Genomic DNA, 14220 nt, shown 5'->3' with positions numbered 1-14220 from the left:
CATTACAAGAAGTGTCATCGTAGTAGTTATACCCTTGCTTTTCTTTTTTCTCTTTTTGGTATGGAGGTAAAAGAAGGAATTAATCAAATGTTCTTTCAGTACTTTTATTTTCATCTCAGCATACGGTATTTCAATCTCCTGCCTTTTTGTTTGATTGTGAAAAAAGGAGAAACTGTTGGCAGTGAATGTTGATATTAAAGGTAGCATAGAAGTAGAAATTCACTTCAGTGTCTAGAAGTGTAAAATGGAGAAATTAGAGTGCAGGGGAGTTCACATGGAACAGCCCATTTGAAAACTCTTCAACACTTGCAGTAAGCAGGTAGTGCTAACGAAGACCTCCTAGTAGGTGTTCAGATTTTCTTTGTTGTTGCTGAAGAAATTCCTCCCTAGAGGAAGTGAAGAAATGTTAATATTTATAAAGCAGCTTTCTAGTAAGGGAATTTGGACAGTTGTTTCCTGGAAGTTTGGCTATGCTCTGCAGGGATTTCTATTTTTTTCCCCTTGTTTATTTTAGTTGTGTTTCAAACCTGCCTTTCCAGAGACCTCACCTGCATCAGCTTAACACCAGTATACTGCAGCATATTTTGTTAGAGACCTGTTTTTGATTGAGTTTATTTAGATACATTGTCACATTGTGAAAGAGAGTATGATGTTTGGAGCTGGACACTGGTGCTCTCTGATTGTCTGTGGTACCTTGGTGCTTTATGAATGAATCTCAAGTCTCCATTTCCTTAAAAGGAGACAAGTGAATTAGAAAAACATAACGTAGAGGACTACTGTTTCTGACAATTCACTGAGATAATCGAGTAAAAGTTCATTTGTCTTAAATGGGAAGAGCTACAGAAATGGTATTTTGCAGTGTTTCTTAAATCGTGGAAGTGTATTTTCTGCAAACTGAACCTGATTTATAAATCTTCTTGCCACACTATGAAGTTTTGTTATTTTTCCGTGATATCAGAGGGAAGACTTCATTGCAAATCAGAGTAGGTAGAGGGAGACTTCCTTTAAAAGAGCACTTTATCTGTCAATGAGAGAAATGTGTGAACTAATCACATTTTTGTAGTTTGTCTTGTATTGTTCCAAGTTTTTTGCATTTTGAAATATTTGTAAAGCAACGGCAGCTACAAAAATACTCTCCGTACCAATGAACACAAACAAATGCTTTTAAATATCAAGGGCAATTAAATCAATTCACATACCATGCATTTTGTGGTACTTCTAACAGTCATAGGTAAACAAGTTTACTAATGAAAATACTCAGGTAATATTACTGAAACCGCTACAGCAAAAAGGACTGTAATGGGTTTAGTAAAAACAAAAGCTTTAGTGAGAATCAAGTTTCTTGTACTAGAAATAATTTTAAGTTTATTATAGATAACAGTAAATCCTTAGCATTTAAATTGCTTTATTGAGAAATGCACATGAATGTGTATACAGTGCTGCATCAGGAAAAGAGTGTAGAGAACCAATATGACACAAAAATTGTAGGACATGTGGCCTATATGAATTTGGATATGGAAAGAAAGAAACGTTTAGGTGACTTGGATAAAGTAGGGTTTGTTCTTACATAAATCCTTCTTTATGGAGGGTAGAGGGGATTAATTTAGAAATTATTTGGGGAAAACGGTAGCAATCCTGCCACCTCAGCAGCATTCAGTTATGTAAAGGAGATTGAAAAATCTGAGAAGGTAAGATAACCTTCCAGCCCTATTCCAGACTTTAGTTTTAGTTACTATTTTACTAAGAGAAAGGTAGGTGAAAATTATTAATGTTTATAACTCAGAGTGTAAACTATAGGCAGAAGATATTAATATATTTAGAAAACTTGTTCTTTTGCTAAGAAAAAAATATTTTTATGTAAAAATAATGTTCCTCTTGAGACTGAAGGATTGCTTGTGGAAAAATTCCTTATTTTCTCATTTGCCTGTATTTAATTAGGCAAATATAAAAGTAGGGGCTTAGTAACTTACTTTCAATGAGGTCTGTAAAAGTAAACCTAAATTAACATTGCACAAAAAAGTTGCCTTTTTATTCTCTCTCTCTCTAGATGTCTTTAGATCTGAAAATACATGTATTCCTATATTCATCAAAATTCTCAAGCTGTGAATCACTCTTTAAATTATTCATAACGCATAATGAATGTGAGAGTAAAATTAAGCTGAAACCATAGTCCGTGCTGTACTTGAAGTTCATGTACCTAGTTTAACTAACCAGCACAGTCTGAACTACAAGTGTGTAATCCATTTACGTATATATCAATTACCCTTAATAGTTAATTATCAAGCTATCCAGTTAGGGAAGCAATCACATATGTTACCAGTTTTCACAGTGATTCGAGGCCATCTTTTAGCAAATATTTGACCTAAAAGCTTATTTTCACTAATTTAGAAAACAAACCCAAACCCTGAAAAAAGAGATTCCTTGCATTATTAGAAAAAAATACAGACAGAAGGAAATCAGTGTTCATTTTCAGAAATGAAAGCAGATTTTCTTAATTTCTGAGCATTTGCAACATTCATTCTGCTGGCGGTTCTCTGCTGCAGGATGAATAAAGGTTTGTGGTCCTGTCCCTGCATAAAACCCATCCCGTGCTCCAAAACGAGTACTGTGCTCAGTACAGCAGTGTCACTTGTGACAGAACTTACATCTTGTCTGCCCTACAGGAATACAGGCTGTAAAGCTCTCAGCTCTGGAAGGAAATGCAACATTTTAGCCTGTAGTAAGATAACAGCATTAATTGCATCATCTGAAAATTATGGGTAACAAAAGGGTCCCCATGTTGCATATAGATTTTTAAGCTGGTGCAGAAATCCTGCCATACCAAAACCCGTGTAGTTGCCTCAAGCCTTAGATAAAGTTACAGGATTTAAAATGTTGTTTTCTAAGTGTAAAGGTTAAATTAGCACACTTTAAAAAAAAAAAAATGAATGTTCAGGTAAGGTTCTTCTCCAGATAGAGAAGTGAAGGAATCACTATTCCACCACCACCACCTCGTTTTTCACACACACTGAGTTTTTTACGCTGATTATCTTGAGCGTCTCATTGGGCCTGTAGGAGAGTCTGGGGAATTAAAGGCTCTGTTTTGTTTTCTGCAGACAGGTACTAAGAGCTAATAATAGCTGTTAAAGTATCCTCTTCCTTCTTTTTCATTAAAAGAAGATTGAGGCCAGGCTAAGATCAGTTAACAGGAGACATTAGCAAATGAGTTGATGCAGAAGGGCCATGTTAAAGGTTTTTGTGGCTATGATGTCCTGCAGCAATTTCAGGATTGTATCGTGCAAAGAAAAGATATTTTGAAATGCAGATGGAATTTCTCTGTACAAGGAACGTTTCAGTATCTGTAACATGTACATGGTCTTTTTCAGTATGTTTCAAATTCAGTGCTGAAGCTTCTAAAGCCTTTTATATTGAACATGAAAACAAAAGATGAAATCTGCTCTGCCTAGTGTCTGTGATCCTGGAGTCTGTGTGAGATATTAATGCTTTCTGGCTTGTGTATGAGGAGAAGTGAGGGAAATTTAATTCTGCAGTTCCAGCCTGCTGAATAAGTGCTGCTGATCCTTATTAACTGGCCTTCAAAACCCACGGAGTACTAAGTACCTCCAAATAATTCTAGAACACTGTTCAGAATTAAGAAAAATACGTGTTATCTTTGTGCTAAGTGACTAAAGAAACACATGGTGTGAATTAACAAGCAATCCCTTTGGAGTCATCATTAATTGTAAGGGGCTCTAAGGCTGTGCAAGGTGTTGGGTCTGCTCTGAGCTGGTACAGTATATTGGAAGAACTAGGAAATTCTAGACTGAGAGGTAGGACTGGTGCAGAAGAAGCTGTCCTAAAATCAAAGTTCAAAGGCAGTGGGGCCACCTCTTGCAGAGTTGGGTTTTGGTCAGAGAGATGAAGAAAAAGGCAGTGAATTCAGGGTTTCTTCATATAGAAGTGCCTGTGTGGGTTTTTTTTTTTTTTTGGCTTTTTGTTCAAGGTAGACAGATTTATTACTTCTGTAAGTAAATGGGTGGCATAAATAGCTATGTAGTTTGTCTTCTTTTTCTCTTTATGAGTCTTTGCAAGGTCTTCAAAGCTGCAAATTTTCAAGAAAGGAGAAGTACTTATAAATCAGAAAACCACCTTTTTCTGTTAATATTTCAGGGTAAAATGTATCTTGGAATCAGGATTCTGTATTAACATTTTTGACACTGATTGTCAGGCATTTTGTACAAACGAGATTTTCCCCATAATCTAGCCTTTTTTTAAGCCTTCCTGAAAACCCCCACTTAACCCATCCTGACCACAGCTTATCCCTCCCCTAAGGCCATGGGCTTATTTGGTGCCCAGGGTGGTCCTAAAAGCTGAGACACATTTGCTTATCTCATCAGCTCCTGGAAGTAAAGCTAAATTAACTCTGAAATAGAGACACTCTATGGGAAATTTTCAGCAATGGGCATTGATTTTCTCTAGGCCATATAGCTTTTCTCAAAAGAGTGATGATTTAATGGCTGTAGGGAAATAAAGTTCCCAAGTTAAAATGCCCTCTTAGCAAACCTTCAGCAGCCACAGAGCCTCTCTTGGTCCTTTCTCAAGTCCTCAAAAGGGTTATCAGGGTGCCACTGTCTTCTCAAGACTGTCTCTGTCTTTCCTGTTCTTAAGAAGCATATTTCTTTCTCATGTTATATTTAATCCCAGAATAGAGATTTCATTGCTATTTGGTGGATGTTACTGTTGTCTCCTGAAAAGCACCTGCCTCTGAGTTCCTATCTGTGCCAGCTTATATGATTACATATAACTATACTTGAGGGCTCATCCCAAGACAAGACAGTGACTCATTCTTTCCTGTTATAAATAGCATCCAGAAAGCTGAATAGAGGAAGTAAACAATGAACGTAAGTATTACAAAATGCTCTCATTCTTCACAAGTTAATTTTAGAGTAAAATCAAAAATTGTTCATGGTTTAAAAAGATCTCCGTAATTGTTATTAGTGGTGTTGTTCTTCCTGCAACTATTTTTACAAAGTGCTTTCTAAATTTACAAGTCTTATTTTTGACCAATTGAAAGATGTACATTGAAAGCTAATGGTAATTGGTGGATTGTTTCAAGATCCCTATAGGGGATTTGTAAACACAGTTCTTTGCAAACACGAAGGATTTCTTAGGGGTTTATTTTCTTCCTTTTGGAGGGGATGGCAGTGAGGAATGGGGAGAATGCCAAGTCATTTGCACATCAGACTTCATAAACCAATTCCCATTGCATGTTGGGACCTAAAAAATAGTACATACAAACAGACACTGGCAAGAAGGGAGACAATTTCTGCAGACTTTCAGCCGGTTCTTAAACAAAAATGTGAAAGCTTTGGTTATGTCTCAGGGGATACATACATATACTATCATCCTCACCCTCCCTCAAGCTCATGGTGACTTACTCTTTTCCAGTTGTGGCAAGCTATCTGTGTCCTGGTTTTGATCTCATTTTACTTTACTGGGTACCATTTCTGTCTGTTTTGATCACTGGTATTCTGTGTTGTGAAGACAAAAGTTTTGGATCCTCTTCAAGATAACTTGTTATTCTCAAGGGGGGAAAAAAGTCAACTTTAATCCTTCACTATGACTGTCTTCGATTTGTGAAACCAAGTGGTCCATAAAACAGAACTGCGGAAAAAAAAAATTGATAGGTTCCAGTTAATGAACAGCAAAGCTATGAGCAAGTTAACTGTCAATAGATAATACAAATCATGCAGTCAAAACAGCCAAAGTTTTTGGTGGAGCCAGTAAGGCCACGTATTACCACTGGGCAAGGTTGATTGCTCTTGCAAGGGAGAGAAAACACTTCTTTCTCTTTTTTATGCTGAATTAAAATTAGCTACCTGTAATAACAGCAGGGGTACTTATCTGTGTGTAAGAAGGAAGTTCCCTGTTTGAAGTATGCTCAGGGGTGCCACTTTGTCAGAGGTAGTTCCCCAGGGGAAGGCCACAGGAGAAAAAGTCTGCTTTTGTCATATCATATTCTAGAACAGAAATATAGTACTTTATAGAGAAAAAAATATTGTCATAATCAAGTTTAGCAGCTTAAAATGACACATGATGTAATGCAAGCTCTGCTATAGTAAAAATTATATGTAGATCCTTGCTTGAAGTGTACTACTTCAGTGCTTATCATCCTGAAAACTCCCTTTCTGATTGAAATTGTTCATTACTCATCTTAAACAAAAAGTGAATTTGGGTGAAGAGAGTGTTACTTTTTTTTTTTTAATTAACAAAGTAGTTTATCTTCCCAGTATAAATAAATGTCCCTAGGAAAAAACAGCTGAACTCTTAATAAGTTGCTTTACAAAGAAAAGGCTCATATATCACTTACTATTGTGAAAGATTTTTGTGGTTTTTGAAAAAATGGAAATACTTTTTTCCTCCCTTACAAAAAGTATGCAGCTATTTAGAAATGAGGCCTTCTGTAATTAATGGGTCTGTGCTCATATTTCCCTTAGATAAGCGTTATTTCTTGCATCAAGTTATACTCAGCAATATCTTTACTTCCTAGTATTATTCTGATTTAAAATTAGTAAAGTTTAGTTGCATTGAATGTAAATATAGGATATCCAACTTGTATAAATCATAAAATGAAGTGCTTTTCTTTCTTGAAAATAATAATTAGGTATAGATCACAGAATTATCTCCAATGAGAAAATTCACTTGGATACTGATGCTTCTATTTGACAATTATATGTACCTCTGTGATTCAAAAAGATAGATGTAACGTTTTAGCCAAAAGGGTCGAGGTAAGAAATGGGGTTTAAATGTCGACTTTGTATCAAAATTATGTTTGCTTCTGCATGTATAACAATAGAGTATTTATTTCCAAGTAATTATAATTCAGTACAATGCAAACAAAATCTCAATTTTTCTTCATTAATGAACTGCCATCTCATTCTGTGAAGATTGGTAACAATCTGATATTTGAGATCAGTTATAATTATCAGCAAGAATGGAAAATAGTTCCAGTGTTTTATATTTTGAGTTTATTGAATGTGATTTGTCATTATTCTTAATCTGCTATCACACACAACATATAATGGATGAGCAGAGCAGCAGAGAAATTTGCAGGATCATCGGTGTTCTTTTATAGCTAAGATGGTTTACTATTCTGTGTTTGATCTTGACCTGCTAATGTCATGGCCATTACAGATACAACCAAGTCTAGCAAGTACATTATTTAGATAAATTCCTCTGTTTTGAACTTCATATTGAGGGCATTAAAATGAGTACCGTTATGCCCTGGGTTAACTCCATTCCATGATTATTATTCAATTTACCTGGGGCCCATACTTAGACAGGTTGAGCAGGAGGTACTAGAGACAATGACCTTTCCCAGCACCCTTGTCTGCCTGTACATATCCCTTAGGAAATACAATTACTGGTTTCTGCAAGATTACTGTTTTGAGCCTTGATTCACCTTGTGCTCATGGCATGGCATGTCATACTCATGGGATATTCCTTACTCTCCCCATTACTTTTTTAATTTGGAGAGAAAGGAGGTGAAGATTGGGGACAGGACAAAGGTTGGACAAAGCTCAGTAGTCACTCTGGTTTTTTACTGAACTGTTTCCGTTACTGAGAGCTGCAGAGCAGCTGCGTCATAATGACTTCATGTGCTCATAGAGTATTGCTCTGAAGTTCATTTTTGAACAGACTGTGAGCATTACTTCCTTTATATCAGGATCCCATCTAATCCAGTCTGGGTGAGTGGAAGGGAATGAAGTGTGATGTTGATTCTAGGAGTAAATCCAAGCCTCCTACCCAGAAGTCACAGCTCTTCAGGATGAGCCCTCTGTATCTGTTTCTCTAGAGTGTCAAAACACATGGAATGCATGTTGCCAAGAGGGATGTGGGATCCCTTACCTCGCTCAGTCAGATATGGGGCTGTTTCCAAATGCTGGCACACTATAATAAGAGTTTGGTCTCCATAGATATTTCTGCCCAGTGGATATGAATTGCAAGTGGGAGTGCACATGAAATGTATGTGAACAGCATGCTCTGAAGGATAGCATGTATTTGTGGGAAAACATCGATGTAGAAAAGCTAACAGGGATCTGACAGCCAGCTTTGGAAATCCTGTAAGTTTTGTGAAGGATGATTATTTTGTGAGAGTGTTTGGGAAGTAAAATACCAGTGGAGAGATAAGGAGAGAAATGACAGCAGGGCGGATGTGAATTCCACTGAGTTGAAGTATTGGTGCAGATATACAGAGAATGGAGAAAGAAGAGTTAAGAAGGGAAAGTACCAAGAGAGTTGGAAAGAAAGGAGACAATAGGGATAGGAAACAAGCTTAAACAAGGAAGCTATTTTGAGCAAGACAAATTACATGAGCATAATTAGGATTTAAAAAGAAGAGAGAAAAGTCATTGTTGAGATCTGGACCATGTTTAGAATTATATTTTCAGGTTAGATATAAGGAAAAAGTTCTTTACTGTGAGGGTGGTGAGGCACTGGAACAGGTTGCCCAGGAAAGTGATAAATGCCCCATCTCTGGCAGTGTTCAAGGCCAGGATGGACAGGGCTTTGGGCAGCATGGTTTAGTGTGAAACATCCTTGCCCATGGCAGAGGGGTTGGAACTAGATGATCTTAAGGTCCCTTCCAACCCTAACTATTCTATGATTCTGTGATAAAATACAAATATGAGTAAAAAGGTATATTACAAAACTGTATTCTCCATCTTTATCCAATTGCATCTGGCAATTATGGTAAGGGGGTGAAGGAGAGGTTTAAAGATGACAGCTTAGTGGTTCTGCAAGTAAATTTGTAGATGTGGCTTCATACATGCAGTGACATGGGATAAAGCAAAAATAAAGGCAAATGGGCGTTGAAAACTAGTAGAGCATCAGCACGTTTTTCTTTCTTTTGTTGTCTCATCTAAGGGGGCCTAACAAGGATGTTTCTAAACAGTTATTTTTTGTTAGCACAACCTATGTAATGGTTACATATACAGAGGTTTCAGTCAGAAAATCACCTGCCTCCCTCTTATTCATTTGCTAGGCTCAGCATATACCTGGAGACAATTTTTTCTTAACTGTAGAAGTGATTGTTCCTAACAGTCATTTGATTCAGTCAAACACTGATGGTGCTTACTGCTGTGCTTTTCTCTGGAGGTGTTTAATCCAGCTCTGGAATACTTGAGCATAAAAATTAGGAATGGGGTAGAGAGCAACACATGGAGATGGAAGAGGAAAAAGATTTAAAACTATAATGTTAATCGTATCGGTCTTTTCTGTATAATACTTGAAAAAACCTCAGGTCCACCTGAAATATTTTATCTTATTTCCTGTAAAGACCTTAATCAACATAAAAATGCATTTGGGGAATACTTAAAGGTATTCTTAATGCACCTTTGTTCTTTTCAATATACTTTAAATATGTTTCCATTAACTTTCACAATAGTGCACAATGTTCCTACTTCTAAGAGCTACTTGACCCTTGTTCAAAGTCTATCACATAATAATACATTAACATAGAAATGATTTGGGGAGGTGAAGTTGAAGGCATTGAGTGGTTAGTCTTTCTTGCTCAACTGGATAGGAAATTTATTGGAAGAAAAAAATTTTTATACACTTTACATATTTTTTCTACTGCACAATACATTTCCAAACAATCAAGAATTTTGAACAGTAAATAAATACCAGCTATGCAGAGTGTTTTAAGAAGTAAATACTGCCAACTTTAGGAAAGAATCAGAAAACCTGGAAACTCGGTGCTCTGTGTTTTGCCATGGGTGCTGTGGAGAAGCCTCCTTTCTTCTCCTCTTAGCTCAAATCAGTTCACTCCAGCCATGTGCACAATAAGATCATTGGCACTAGAAAGGTAATTATTTGCTACCTGCTCACTTATTGTACATGCCTCAGTGTTGTAAAAAATTGGAATGCTGCTGTTGTGTTGAACTGACAACAAAGTCTCCTTTATTCTTTAATCCTCAGGAGTCTAATATTAGTAGAGACTCAGAATTGCAGAACTGTGAACTCCTGGTTATATTTTAAAGACTCTCATATTAAGTATTCATGCTTACTCAGAGAAGAAAAAGTGAATCAAAATACTGTGATCCAAAGGTGGAACCAGAAGAGCAGCCTTGGAGTCATGCCAGTTAGTGCTTTCTAGAAATGCTGATAAGCATGCATTGAAACTCACCCTTTATCCAGAATGCAGAAAAAAAAACAGTGTTTGGAGCGAAGTGGGTAATCGTTTTCTCCTGCCGGTCTTCTGGCAGGTGTGTTTGATGGGCTGCTTACAGTTTGTGCATGTGTATTTGAGGTGGGAAAAGGAATGCTTCTTTGCTGTCATCTTTTTCTCAGAAGCTCTCAGTGATAATTTAAGTCTTCTCTGTTTTCTGAGGGAGAAACAGACTGGGAAAAGCTGAAGAACTGAAGTACATGAAGAAGTGGGGAAGGTATAGACAAAGTCTAAGAGGGTGAACTCAGGCTTCTGTTCAAGTAAGAGAATGCATACCCTGCCAAGTGATGCCCACAGACTTTGGGAACCAGCCTTCATCTAGAGGTATCAAGGAATCAGGAGGGAAATTACTCCTCTGAATTTAGGGAAGATCTTCATTTTGTTGTGAAGAACAAAAGAATGATCTAGATTTTATGTCTCTGACCACTTTTCATGGAGTTTCAAAACCTTCTATTCAGAGTAAAGGTGCCTAGCCTTCCTTGGAGGGTGGTGGCATAGAGATACCAGAAAAACAGGGGGGAGGGATTTGTGCTTGTAGGTTTAGTACTGACAACAAGTAACCATGTGATTATTGAATTAATCAGGGTAAACACACATGGTGTTGGTAGTAGGTGGTCTGGGAACTAATTCACAGTCAGAGATCCGTAGGTTTAGTTCATCTCCTCTGATGCAGGTAGTAATAATCAATGGCTAATTAGTTGGGTTTTTTTTTCTTTCTTCTCTAGGAAGATGATTTAGGAAGAAACAAAATGCTTTTCTGTAATGGTAGGGCTTAGGACCTGGGGGACTGTGGGGATTTCATTCTCTAATCTGCGGGAATTAGCCTGACTGACAAGGAACTGGCATGCAGTTGATTTGCAGTCCTCAGTTAACTTGCAGGTATATACGATATGGAACTATGGGAATAAAGTGGTTCTTGTTTGAAGTGGAATTCATATGAAAATCCAACCGGAAGTGTTAATGCTGGAAAGGAGTTGCCACTCTGCTCTGGGGGAAAGTCAGTGCAGGTTGGATAGAAGTGCCTTTATTGTTATTATTGGAGGTTTTTTGTTTGCTTGTTTTGGTTTCTTTTTTAATCTTCAGTATGTAGTAACTACTGAAAAGGGCTGTGGTGTGAACTGTGAAAATAAGAATAATATAATTACTGACAGTAAATTCGCTGGCTATTGCACCGTATAGTACTGTATGTATATAGAGTATGCTATGTTATAGTGCTTTCTGATGTTCAAGCAGGGCTTTAAAGCAGTGTCTCCAGAGAGAAATTTTTAACTTCCAAAAAATTGTGAGTGATAAACCACTAAAGAACAACCATTCGAAGAATAAATTTTCAGGTATTGGAAAGCAGATATCAACTAAATGCATTGACTGTGGCAGCTGGCAACAGTGAGCAGCATATGGGAGAAGGTACCAGAAAGAGAAACAAGTAGGCCAGAAAGTCCTATTGTGATTTTTGGTTTATTGCTGTAGCAATTTGGGAAATCTCCTAGACAAGATTGCAGCTTTTCAAAAATTGCTAGTTGAGGAGATACTGGATCTCTTGTAAGAACTGATATTTGGATATAAAATAATTCTTTCCTACAAGGGGCATTTCATTTTGTGTGATGTATTTCTTTGTCTTGTTGCTGAAGGATGAGCAAATCATTTATGTGTTTTTTGTTTCCCCTGCTGCCTACTATCAGTTCACCTAGTGAGAAGGAAGCAGAATGTAACACCAAACAAGTTGGGTTCAAGTGGGACAGGAATAAAAGCATCATCTCTAGCTTAGCTGCTTACATCTTCATTGCAGTTGTGGGTGGAAGTTGGACCATTGTCATGTGGTTCTGAAGTTGTTGGTTTCATGCTTTGTTGAACAGTTGTTCACAGAAGAAAACTGTTTTCAAAGCTGATAATTTTTTGCCTGGTTGTTGACAGCAACTGGAAGGCAAAGTAACCTGAACTGCATAGATGTTTCTTGGACAAGACCATGGCATTTGCATGTTACAGTTGGTTGTCACTACTGTGTTGCCAAGGAGAGCTCTTCAGACACACCTCTCACAGCTATTACGTTCGTAGCGAGAAACGAGAGAATTATAATTCCTATTTATTCATTAGTCTTGTACTTGAACCACTCAGATTTTATGTGGTGTTCCAAACTTGGGCAGGTTTAAAATGGTCAAAAAGGGTGTTTCCAAGCTTCAAGAGCTGCTAAACTCTTATACCACCAAGTAAAATGTACACATTTACTTGGCATTTTTTAACATATATGCCTGTGTATATTTATGTATTTTTTAAATACTTGTATTTATATACATAAATGTTTGCTGTATTTGCTGCATTCCTCTGCCCTTTTTAAATATTAAGTGAATTTTAACAATTTATCTGCATCTTCTGGGGGTAATGGATCTTAACCTGAACTCTGCATGTGACACAGTGAGGCTCTCTAGGGCTGGCCCTAACAGCCTGTAGCTGTGCTAGGATGGCACCATGTCTGATGGTATAGACCTTGGATACTTATATGACCTGGGCAAGCCTGCTCGGTTCCAGAATCTCTTTGCTATCCTGGTTACTGTAAACATGACACCAGATGCCACAACACGGTGACGTCACATAGGAGAATCATACCAGGGTGGCATCCTCTCCCTCAGTGCTGACGAAAGGAGAGCTTTATAAGCACCCACTGGATTGCTGCTTTGGGGGTAGATCTTTATCCTCTTTCTTGTAAGGGTTAAGCAGAGCTCACATTTTCTGTTTAAAACATGCTAGCAGAAGGGGATTCTGTCCCAGGACTTTCTCTGCATTTTGCATTAAATAGCCTGATCACCAGGCTACAGAGGAGTTATCTCTTAATCTGGCTTTGCAGCCCAGTAAAACCTGCTTTGCTGGCAGGGATTCAGCAGCAGCAGAGGTAAGGAGTGTCTCTGCCAAAACTGTTACTATCCGGGTGATAGTAACAGTTTTGCATTTTCCTGCAAAACAGAAGTGGGTATCTTCTTGTTTTCTTCTGGACCTGAAGGGCTTGAGTTTGGTTTCATTTCCTGTGTGGAGGATGATAGGCACCTCCATCCCTTCTCTAGCTGTGGTAGTAATTTTGTGAAGGATGTGGGACATGGGAGTTAGATCGTGGGAGGTGACGTGTAAGGAAGCCTATATATTTGGGCCCCCCTTAGTCTCTGGATTTCACTTAGCTTAAGGTGGGAAATGTGTTTCTCAGCCTTGGTGGGACTAAGTTCTGAGTCTGCACAGAGATGGAGCTCCAGGCACCTACGAAATGTGAAGGTAAAAATGCAGCAACACCTGTAGTCTTCCAGCAGCACAGAGTTATTGTGTGAAAGAGGAGCATTGGAAGCCTGCAGTTTGAGTTAAGCATTGAAAAATCCACATATTTCCCTGAAATCCTGTTTCAGTTCAGGACTGCTAGGCTGGCCACGTTCTGCTGCACTGAAGGCCTTTCCTTCTACTCTGCCTCAACAAGCCTCACAGAGGAGATGAGGGTCTCATCCACCCCAGGCTGTGAGCATGCATATGGTGGCTGAATCTACCCTGTGCAAAGCTCTTTTCCTCTTAGTTTTGTGCAAGTATTGTGAAGACATGTACCAAAATGGCTCCTGACACATCAGGCGCAATTTCCTTGGCAGGACAAGGTGGGATTTGGCCCAAAACAGCCTTTGCAGTAAGAATTATAAGTTAGATAGTCATTAGCTGTGCTGTACTTTAGATGAGAAGTTACTGTGCTGGTTCCATGTACTTAAACCTCCTGGTTCTTTAAATAGGTGTCCTTGGCCAGCTTTTCTCACTCCATTAATCCTAGCACAGATGAACCAGCATGAATATAAATGTTTATGGCAGTCTTCACAGCTGCATATGGAATATATCTGATTGTTTGCATATAGTCAGTGCTATGGGTTTGTAATTTTATGCTCTATAAGGAGTCCTAGATAATCTTTCCGAAAGGAGCTGTGTAAATGCAGATGTAATTAGTGTTATGATTTATTTTTTTCTGGAAACAGATATCTTTTAATAAGGCACTGGAGCAC

General features: G+C 38.0%; 1 long non-coding RNA gene across 1 annotated transcript in view; it reads left to right on the top strand.

The window, feature by feature from the left end:
• The window catches only part of LOC133264762 (uncharacterized), a 233722-nt gene extending 220024 nt beyond the window's left edge, over positions 1 to 13698 (top strand). Inside the window, exon 5 of the long non-coding RNA XR_009741768.1 lies at positions 13591 to 13698. This is a non-coding gene — a long non-coding RNA (uncharacterized LOC133264762). The remainder of the gene's footprint in view (positions 1 to 13590) is intronic.
• The last annotated feature ends 522 nt before the right edge of the window (positions 13699 to 14220 follow it).

The sequence above is a fragment of the Pezoporus flaviventris genome, unplaced genomic scaffold, assembly GCF_033815535.1.
Source record: "Pezoporus flaviventris isolate CSIRO_AGI_PZ_B2104156 unplaced genomic scaffold, CSIRO_AGI_Pfla_v1 ptg000001l, whole genome shotgun sequence".
NCBI classification, from domain to species: domain Eukaryota; kingdom Metazoa; phylum Chordata; class Aves; order Psittaciformes; family Psittacidae; genus Pezoporus; species Pezoporus flaviventris.
Note: the sequence above shows the minus strand (reverse complement) of the source record. Positions and strands in the feature narration are given on the sequence as shown.